This window comes from Tupaia chinensis, unplaced genomic scaffold (genome assembly GCF_000334495.1).
Source record: "Tupaia chinensis unplaced genomic scaffold, TupChi_1.0 Scaffold000197_1, whole genome shotgun sequence".
NCBI classification, from domain to species: Eukaryota; Metazoa; Chordata; class Mammalia; order Scandentia; family Tupaiidae; genus Tupaia; species Tupaia belangeri.
The window spans coordinates 333,205-344,225 of NW_006159672.1; the positions used below are offsets into that span (position 1 = coordinate 333,205).

At 40.4% G+C, this 11,021-nt stretch overlaps 2 protein-coding genes across 3 annotated transcripts in view; one reads left to right on the top strand and one right to left on the bottom strand.

Annotated features, from left to right (window-relative positions):
- The window catches only part of DOCK1 (dedicator of cytokinesis 1), a 597,377-nt gene that overhangs the window by 268,968 nt on the left and 317,388 nt on the right, over positions 1-11,021 (top strand). The gene's annotated exons all lie outside the window — the stretch shown is intronic.
- Positions 1-11,021, bottom strand: part of INSYN2A (inhibitory synaptic factor 2A) — a 66,403-nt gene that overhangs the window by 44,105 nt on the left and 11,277 nt on the right. The window lies entirely within an intron of this gene.

An 11,021-nucleotide genomic window follows, 5' to 3' on the forward strand; every position in this document is an offset into this window, starting at 1 on the left:
CGACTTCATAGGCAGATGGTTTAGCAAATGCAACTTACTTGCTTTGGGTTTTTACTATTTTTTGAAGATGACGTGATTAATCTATTACTGGAATGGAAGAGCACTGCTGTTTTAAAGACTTACTGAAGATTCTAGGTTCTGAGCAGATAAATGTGGAGAGCCCTACAAGTGAGAACTTGAAAATAGATGTACAATTTACGTTAGCTCTTACGTATTCTGTGGGAAGGCTGGCCAAACTCCTCCGTGGGAACGCCATAAAGATACATCATGGAGAGATGCTTTGCTTCCAATGGGTTAACTAACACTAGCCGTAAAAAGAACTTGGGTTTCCCCGCATCTACAAAGGCAGTGTTAGCAACTCTTTTCTTTGATTCCATGGAGAGTGTTATTTAGAAATTTAAAAAAAAAAAATAAGAAAGAAATTATTCATTCTAGAATCAAGTTTTATGTTTTGATCAGAATCTCTGAAAATGAAAACAATGGTGGTTGTTTCAGTACTTAAATCCTGAAAGAAAATAAAATCACGAGGCTTTATGTTAATCATGCAAATTCATCCTGGACTGAATTATTAAATGCAGCTAAAAAGATGCAGGTGGCCAATGATTCCTCTCGGGGAATACCAGTGGGGTAAAATGCCTTCATTTTATTAGGCTGATTCACAGCTGCTTATTGCACGTGGAAGAACTTTCTTGAGGTTGAACTTTAAAGCAAGAAAATTCAGTTAAGTATGTTGTTTGTGAGTTGGCTTTGGCTTTTCTTCCCCCTTGTGTTTGAGAGGAAACAGTCAGATTGGAGGATCCGGGATATACAGGGCCCTGGAGACTGAAGCCAGGTGCCCAGAAAGGCAAGGTCACAGACACAAGCCGGTAAGTGCCTGGGTAGTGCCAGATCTGCTGTTGACAGATCTTATGCCCTGTCCTGTGACAGTCTGAGAACCCAGCCCAGAGACCTGCAGTAGCACTTCTCAGGAAATGTACAAGAACTCCAACACTTCTGACGTGGTCTCTGTTTATGGGGCAGGGGATCCTTGGGCCAGCTGCTCTGCTAGCTGACATATGAAATACTTTCCTTATAGATGTTCCTGAGAGTCAATGCCTTGTTTCCCATTTTAAGTAGGAAATAGGTTCAGAGAGATTATGAACCTTGTTCAAAGTCATACAGCAAATAAAACCACATATAGGAGCCCAGAACCACCATACTCTTAAATCTATATTGTTTTTAGGATGTGTCCAGGTGTCCAACAAACAGACCTGACACTTCCCCACATCCTTAGATCTTACTGACTTAGCAATGCAGGCCTCAAAGGCATGGTAGTTTGGTCACAGCCCCTGTCTGAGAGTGTTACATGAGTGGCCCTCTTTGTAGCTGAGGACCTGGTTAAATTGACCTTTGCATTGCAGGTCAGTGTGATCCTGCCACTTTGCAGGCATCCACCCATGTTTACTAAATGAAGGCTTAGAGAAAAATCGAGTTCTTCATACATTATGCCACAAACAACTAAATGGTAATCATGTTTGAGGACAACACAAACAATCTCTGCAGCAGTTGATTTTGCTCAAACAAGGGATTCTCAACCATGGCACTACTGATATTTTAGCCTGGATAATTCGTTGTTGTCAGAGCGGCTCTTCTGTGCAGTATAGAATGTTTAACAAAGCATCCTGACTTCCATGCTCTGGATAGAAGCAGCACTCTTCCCTCCCAGGGTAATAGCTAGAAATGTCTGCACACGTTGCCAAATGAGATTGAGACATAACCACCCCTGGTTAAGAATCACTGCATTAGCCCTTTCACTTGTAATGTTGAGGCTCCAGTTCAGTTCTCCTGGTGTGTGTCCTGAGGGGCAAGATTGGGGTAGAAAGCAAAGAGAAGTCTGGAATTATACTAGGTGCTGGAGATTTTGGAGCCTTTATAATCTGGAACTTGGGAAATTGGACTGTTTTTAGAGAGGAGATAAATGGAAAGGTGGACTAGAGATGTAACAATATCCTGACTTTCTTTTGGAGAAGATTAGGGTATGGGTGGTGGGAGAGGAAGAGAATGCCTGCTTAGGAGAGATAATAGATATCTTTTAGAGACACTCATCCCAACAGGTTAAAAAGGTGCACACAAAAAACTTGGTGTGGGAGACAGTATGGGTGACAGTGGAGGGTATAATAAGAAAATTAAATCTTAACCCTCACTCTTATCTCATATTCATTCTTTAACTGCCTTTGTTGTCCAGGTATGTCAGAATGTATTGTGCCATCATTCTGCAGAAGACCTTCATACTACGGAAAATTTGAAAGAGAGAGCATTTTTACAAAAAGCAATTTACTAGTAATTTTTCAGCCTTTTCCCTGCCACTACTGAAAAATGTGTGTCTGAATAAGTTTGTCCTACCATGCTATTCATCATCACGATTTGCCAGGAATTGTTCTGAAATAATTTCCTACATCAGTTTGCTGGTTTGGAAAGATACTCTGCTTCTTGGACCCAACTATTAAACTAATAAAACAAATCAGAAGAATTAATTGCTGGTGGCAACATAATCAGCATGCACACTAAGCTTTTCTGTTTTACAGCGACCTTCTAAATATATAAAATATCCTTATTAGTAAAAATGATGGTAATACTTAAAGAGTTTTTATCAGTATAGTTTGCTATTGCTTTTTCTTAAAATAATATTAATTGAATTGTCCTGATTCCCTGATAGGAGAGACACTAAGGATTTTTTACAGTTGATTTACTTTGGTTTCTGATGAGGTTATGGGTTCCTTTTGATGGTTTGATGACATTATCTAAAGCTTTCAAATGGAATTTTCTGAACATTAAGAATTACTAAGGTGGTGGATATATCTTCCTAGGGTGTTCATTTACTATTTATTGGGGATCAGGCTTATAGTGATTACCATTAAGAAAATGAATCTCTCATGAAAGTAAATGGAGCATTCTACAGAAAGCTGTCCACGAGGCAAGTAGAACCTTCTTGCACACTGGTTTATTGATCATTTCTTCTTGCATTTATTGAGCAAATGTTGCAGTGCTACAATAACATTCAGTACATATGCTATGTACTTCTGTGCTCTAAACAAATGTCACCTGTGCACGTCATCTGCATTTTCTCATTTGACTCTCACGATAGCCTTACTGGAGAGGCACTAGTATTATCCTTATATGTTGACTGAAACTGAGGCATACAGTTTTTTTTTTTTCCTTTATTTTTTTGTAATTACTCAAAATCACACAGCAAGTAGCCTGCGCTCTGAATCCATTTGTAGTCCATGTACTAAATCACAACCCTACTAAGGGAAATCTGTAACCTAGAGTGACCCATGCTCAACTTCAAAAAGCATCAAACTACTAAAACTCATCTGAGCAATTTCTTTGGACTATCCCCGTGATGTCTATGGATACAGGTTATATAGGAACTTCCAGGTATATTCTTGGCACACACCTGACCATGTAGCACAAATGGTGGGTTGCCCTGAATTGTGGACTGAACACAAAACCAAAATAGCATTTTTAATGATGGCTTGCCATGGCTAGGCTACTCAAGAGAACCGTGGACTCTGGTTCTTGAAGGTAATCTCTTGGCTCCAAGACAGAAGGAGTTCATAAAATTTATTTTTCATTGGAAAATCGTGATTTGGAACTCACTGGACTGTGCTGTCTTGAGTGAAAATGGCAAGTCATGGTGGTGCCTGTCTGGCTCAGGAGAGCTAGATGCCAAGGAGCTGTTTGGAATATAAATGTCTTAATTACCCTCAGATTAAATTCCATAATCAAATGTAAGTTGTAGATATATAAGCCCTATATTTTTAGATTAGTGACGTAGAGCTATCCCTGCTGCTGCTTTAAATTAAGAGTGTATATAAAAATGCTCATTCTAACTTAAAGGAGTGAAAAATGGGAGCAGCTAAGTGCCTACCAATAGGTAAAGCCTATGTAAATTATGGTACACATTCGCTCAAGACAGCCATTAAAATGATAATTATAAAGATTATTTAATATCATAGAAAAACACTTGCGAAATAATGTTAAGTGAAAGAAAACAGCCTGCCCAAATGTACTGGAAGATAATGAACAAAAGTAGTCACTATTGTGGTATTAAGATAGTTTGTTTTGGGAACCAGCACATAGAGTAAGTTTGTTTTGGGAACCAGCACTTAGCGTAATGGCTATGTCGCTGGACTCCCACGTAGTCGACTGTGGTTCGCGTCTCGGACCTGGTGGCTTAAAACTCACGCCGGGTGCGTGTGCGTGCGTGCCCAAGATCCCGAGAGGAGAATGGAGGAGAAGGGATTGTGGCGTGACCATCCCCCCGGGGGGTGATTTCTGGCTTTCTGTCTCTCTGTCTCTGTCTGTCTGGTGAGCGCACGCGCCCTATAGCGAAAACCTCTCAAAAAAAAAAAAAAGATAGTATGTTTTGGGCGATTTATTTTTACCTTACGTTTTCCAATTTTAGGGGAGTAGGAGGCACAATATTGTTACCTTGTTTTGCCAATTATAAAAGCACAACAAGGTCATGTAGTGAATCCAAACCTTCAACAGGCCTCTGAAAAGTATAAACACTAGTATCCACCTAAGAAAAACCAAGAAATGATTAGATTTGGGGACAAGCAATCTCCCAGAGGCCACCATTTATTGTTTTAAGGAAGCCCTGAATAAAGAAAATGAATGTCAAAATAATGATTCTGTGTGTGCATGCACATGTACGTATGTCTGTGCAGGAGGGGACTTCAAAGCATTAATGGAACACTGAAATTAAAGTGTAAGTTTATTTTTGGTGCCAAAAAATGGAAATCCTTGCAGGTTCTGCATAATATGCATTTTCGATAAATATTTTGAAGGCTCCTTATATATGCATAGATATATTTAGATGGACACACATACCTATGTATATAGATAAATATAGCTACATTGAGAATTTTAGCCAATTTGCCAGTATATTTGAGAAAACTGTTGGAAATGGAGTTGCCATCCCCTTTAATTAGAAATAAAATGGATTTGGCCAATGCTCTGGATTTGTAGTCAGAAGGAAACTTTGTGGGATCATCTCATCAGCTGACAGAGACTTCCCCTTGGATTCTGTCCACTCTGACAAGCTCTGTGCTGATTTGTGGTTTTCTGGTTTGACTCTGGAATGTGTTGTGTGTGGTGAGTAGGACAGACTAAGCACAGCACCTTCCCCACATAAGTCAGTTACTGGATATAGCAAAAGACAGAGGCAAATAATCTGAGGAGTGTGAAGAAGGACTGTGTGAGATTATGGGATTTTTAGTGGCTTTCCCCTGTTGAGACACCTTGGAGTCAAAGACGCTGGCTGGGATTCAAGATTAATTGGGTCAGCATTTTTATTCCATATGCTGAGGGAATGCCTGCACATTAAGCTACTCAGAATAGAGGAGTGATGACGTGAATATCCCATTCTTTAACATGCAGCTTCCCAGTGGGAAGGCAAGCAAAACAGACTCTCACCCACATGTTGTGAAATAGTTAACTTAGAGACCTGTTTTACAGGCATTAATAAATTATTCAAAAATGGAAGTCCTTCTTTCCTTCAGGCAAAGCTGACTGGTATAGATTTTGGACTGTGTTTTAGATTCATTATCCAGCTTAATTTCCCTTAATACACTGAAATGATATTTTTCCAGGTTTTTGTTCTGTTCTTCAGAGGTCAGTGATTAAAGGACTAAAGAGAGGTAACTGACTGCATCCAACACCCTTCTGAGGCTGAGTAGTGAGCGAGGGACTGCTCAAGTTGTGAATCTGTGAGAGGTCAGAGAAGACACACACAGAAGTCACATCCCAATCTCTTGCTTTGTGGAATACTGCGGTGAAACTTTGGTCATGAGAAACTGATGATGATCTAGTCTGAAGCTGGCAAAATGGACACTCATGGGGCTTTTTTTACAGAGAGTTTTTTTACTTAGGAGAGATTTTGTTTGTCTTTGCTACAGAGCACATAAACTTGCCAGAAAAACAGAGAAAGATAAAAAGCAAGAAATCTCACCCAGGGGGTATGGCCACACTGCAGTCCCTTCTCCTCTTGAGATTTTGGGCATGGGTGCACATGTGCCTGGCTTGAGTTTTAAGCCACCGAGTCTAGGACTTGAACCACCGTCGACCATGTGGGAGTTCCCAGTGGGAAGGCAAGCAAAACAGACTCTCACCCACATGTTGTGAAATAGTTAACTTAGAGACCTGTTTTACAGGCATTAATAAATTATTCAAAAATGGAAGTCCTTCTTTCCTTCAGGCAAAGCTGACTGGTATAGATTTTGGACTGTGTTTTAGATTCATTATCCAGCTTAATTTCCCTTAATACACTGAAATGATATTTTTCCAGGTTTTTGTTCTGTTCTTCAGAGGTCAGTGATTAAAGGACTAAAGAGAGGTAACTGACTGCATCCAACACCCTTCTGAGGCTGAGTAGTGAGCGAGGGACTGCTCAAGTTGTGAATCTGTGAGAGGTCAGAGAAGACACACACAGAAGTCACATCCCAATCTCTTGCTTTGTGGAATACTGCGGTGAAACTTTGGTCATGAGAAACTGATGATGATCTAGTCTGAAGCTGGCAAAATGGACACTCATGGGGCTTTTTTTACAGAGAGTTTTTTTACTTAGGAGAGATTTTGTTTGTCTTTGCTACAGAGCACATAAACTTGCCAGAAAAACAGAGAAAGATAAAAAGCAAGAAATCTCACCCAGGGGGTATGGCCACACTGCAGTCCCTTCTCCTCTTGAGATTTTGGGCATGGGTGCACATGTGCCTGGCTTGAGTTTTAAGCCACCGAGTCTAGGACTTGAACCACCGTCGACCATGTGGGAGTCCAGTGATGTAACCATTATAACATCTGCTGGACCCAAATGCAGGTTTTGAGACAGAAGGAAAACCATCTTAAGTGTGTCCCCAGCTCATTCACATCTGTGATTTTAAATAAAAGCTTATCTAACCAACGGAACAGTCTATGATTAATTATTTCAGCTCCTTTTGTCACACAGGCACACACTGGCCAGTTTCTAATGAGTGGGAACAAAGGAGATGTGAATCATTCATTCCGTATGTTAGGTTTGGTGTTGAGGTTTTAGAAGAACCAGCAAATGGCTCTCTGAAATGGACCGGACTTTCCTCTTCATTTTTGTTTCACTGTTTACTTAGTTCTTTGATTTCCAGCTTATACTGATGTTAACCTTTGCTCATCCTCTGTCCAAATGGAATCTAAATTAGCAGAGATGAATTAGCAAAATTTTATGATGTTGGCAAAAATCAACTGGGAAAATGCTTCTTCCAAAGGCAATATTACATCAATGTAAAAAATTAACTTTATTTGTAGCCATTAGCTTAGCTAACTAATAATGGTCAAAAAGAGTTCAATAAAGCTGGTTCCAAGAACTCAACAAAATTGTAAGATAGTGAAAATTTTTCCTGCTCTTCTCCTCTCTCCCAGCAGCACAACAGTTACTGAGAACGTGAGATTCAAGGACTGTAGTTTCAAGCATAGCTCACAAGTACATTTAAATTATTGTAGCAAGTGTCCCGCTTACCCTATTCCCTGAGTGGTTCCAGGTAATTAAGCAACAATCAGCTAGTAGTTTGGGGCCTTCAGAGTCTGGAGTTGGTGAGACAGAAGAAGTGGCCTCCTTTTACTAGACTTTATGGGAATCTCACTCCATTACAACACACAGATCCATAATGGAAAGGATTTGGGGAGTGTTTTGCCTATTACTTAACTACTGAATCCATACATTTTTTACCAAATGGCATGGTTTTTACTTATCATATATCTGAAACTAAAGTGAGAATATTGATATTTCTCCAAAAAATGACATATGTCAAAGAAGTATGTTTTCCTGGCTGTTTCTCAGTTTAATCTCAGAATACCATATTAGAACACCCAGGGCAGGATTTCTGTTTGGAGGTAACCATTCACTACAATCAAGATCACTTAGATTTGAAGATACAATCTGTCTTTCTGGCAAGGCCATGTGAGTCCCCATCTATTACCATCAAAAGGACCCCCCTTGTATTTTTCATTGCAGGGCATCTCCTATATTTCTTTGGTCTGACCAAATCTAGACTTTGCAGAGTATTGGGTTCACTTGAGAGATGGCTTAGAATTGAAAGGGAGAAATGAGCATTTGTTGCAATCAGTTTCTATTCATAAGTTGACAGCAAAAGGGATTCTGTATTAGCATTCTTTATAAGTAGCCAGGTACACAATCCTAATAAAGGGCTGCAGATGAAAGTTAGTGTTTGTGATCTTCTCTGCCAGTGTACATTTTGTCAGCCATGGTCTACTGAGGAAAGATTGCCTTGGTTTGAATTCTTCAGACTTTCTTCTGATGCAGGGGTTAAAAATGATGCAAGGATGGTTTAATCCAGAGTGGAACAAAATGAGATGAATTCAGACACACAGCATAAAGTAGATGAGTCTTTTCTTTCCTTCCACTGCAGCTGATGGACAATGAAGTGGAGCTTCGGTTCAGTTCAGCACCTTGAAGAGAGGTGCTGTCAGTCTAAAGAGAACTTAGGCAAGGCAAAGGGGATGAGTAGAGTTAATTGCTTGGGATATGAAGCTGGGATAATGATCTGAGCAGAATTACTGATAGTCATTAACTGAAGGTGTGGGTAGAGTGACATTTTAGTATTCAGAACACAAAACTGTCGCAAGGTGAAGATAAAACAACGTCTATACGTTGCTTAAACTGTGACACCCAAATAGCTGTTGCATTTTAGTCTTTAAAATAAATTCTAGCTCTCATCAATATTTTCTATTCTGCCAGGTTGTTACTTTCATCCTTTTCCTTGACCAATAGCTGTTATGAACTTGTCCTTTGTGCATAGCAATCATCAGGTTTTAAAAAATATGAAGCCACATCCTTCCCTCACAGAGTTCCATTCTCATGTCTCTAAAGGTTTCTTTCCCCATATATGATATGCCAGTATCTCTGGCAGCCTGGAAGTAAACTCAGAGATCTTTCCTGGGAGATGGGCTGACACAGTGCAATGGCGTGACCCAGGGGTGGTTTCTACTCCATCCAGCACAGCTACTATGCTTACCTCAGCTGAGTTTGGAGCAAAAGGCATTTAGTTGTTAATCGCAAGACTGAATTTAGCTTTCAGTGGGATGAAGAAGTAGCAGAGAACTTAGAACAGCGTAGAGTCTTTCAGAACTCTTATTCTGAGGACATCCTAACAAAGGCTGCCAACTCTGCTTGATTGATTGCTCAGTTTCATCTCCCTTACCCATGCATCCTCATACCCCACTGATTTTTGTTTTTCCCTCCTGTTGTTTCTTCTATTGACTTCTTCCTTTCTTTTTCCTCTGCTCCCACCTCCATTTGCCTTCTTACTTCTCCTGTACTCAGCCCTTCATGTCCCATCCTTCAGGTCTGGCTACTCCAGAGTAGAACATCCATGTCTCTTTGGTGCTACTGACATGAATCCCAGCTTGGTAGGATTTCCCAAAGTAAGGTCTTTAAAATTTTTTTCCCACCTGATTCTCTCTCTCAATTTCTCATGGATACTGAAAAATCCTCAGGCTGCTGAAGACAGAGAGGAGGGGACAGGGAGAAAGCACCTTTCCCCCAGTAGGGCACTGTCACACCACAGTCTCATTCATTTTTCCTATCCCGTCAGGATTTTCAGCATGCACGCATATATGCCTGGTGTGTCTTTCAAGGCATCCTTTTCCTTGACCAATAGCTGTGAAGAACTTGTCCTCCAATCTGGGGCCAGGATTTGAGTCACCCTGTTGGCTATGAGGGATATGGTTCTTATCTTATCCACTTTCTGCCCTCTAGCTACAACACACCATAGTCAGTCCCTCCTTTGTGTCTTCACTTCTTTAGTTCATTTTCTAGTACTGTGTCTCTGTGTTCCTCTCCCATAGATTGTCTTTTTGATGGTCCACATCTGGGTTTGTACTCTCTGATCTCTCCAGTCCTTGTCTGCTACCTTCATTTACTCAGTCAATAGCAGCTGCACATCTAGGGTAACCCTACAGGTTGAGCACACAGAGAAGAGCAAGGCGCAGTCCTGGATGGTGTGTGATGCATCAGGAGACAGGCATGCGTCAATGGATGGCACCAGCCCACTGTGCTCAGGATCACTGTGGAACTGTGGAAGGAGGAGGAAGAAAGTACTGAAGAGTGCTTCCTGGGGAACACTTCAATGCAGGCTTCACCTGGGACACATATAAGAACAGGCCTAAAGGATGCATCCCTATATGTCAGTTCTTTCTCTTTAATACAAATATGAATGTTCTACAGAGGAGGTCTTTCTCAGTATCTCTTCTCTCCTAAGTGTAGTCATCCTTCAGTACTTGCTGATTGGCTTAATAATATAATGATACACATTACAGTATCCTTACAGTTGAGGGCTTACCAATGATATGCATTTTTTCAAAAAAGTATTTATTGATGTTTATTTATAATTTGCTACACGGCATGTGCACTCATCAGAGAGAGAGAGAGAGAGAGAGAGAGAGAGAGAGAGAGAAGAAGCAAGCCACCAGGTCTGGGACTCAGACCTTGGTGAGCCATATGGGAGTCCAGCACCTTAACCACCATGTCACAGGCTGGAGCCACCAATGATATGTTAAGAAGGCTTAAGATGATAGTGACTTTCAAGGTTCTTTCTAAGTTACCTGGGTCCTTAGATTAGGGGAAACAAAGTTGTATTCTGAAACCTGAGTAGAAATTAGATAAGTGAAAAGGAGAAGGAATAGCTTCATTAGGCTTAAGTAAAACTATATCCAGCGAATTTTGTTTTTTGAAACTTGGCATAACTCTCTTACATTTGGTTCTTGTACATTTTTTTTTTCCTCCTGTGGTGATGAATGAGAAAGAAATGGCAAATACACTGATAAAAATAAGTAGATGGTATGAAATGGTGCATGTTTTAGCTTTAACCATGAAGTATATCTGGCCTCGTGTTACTTAAAGACTATAGAAAATGTGACTTGTTACTAGGATTTATCAGTAGGTTTTTGTTCCTTTGTTTTGCCAGAGAGCATGTATATTCACCAGAGAC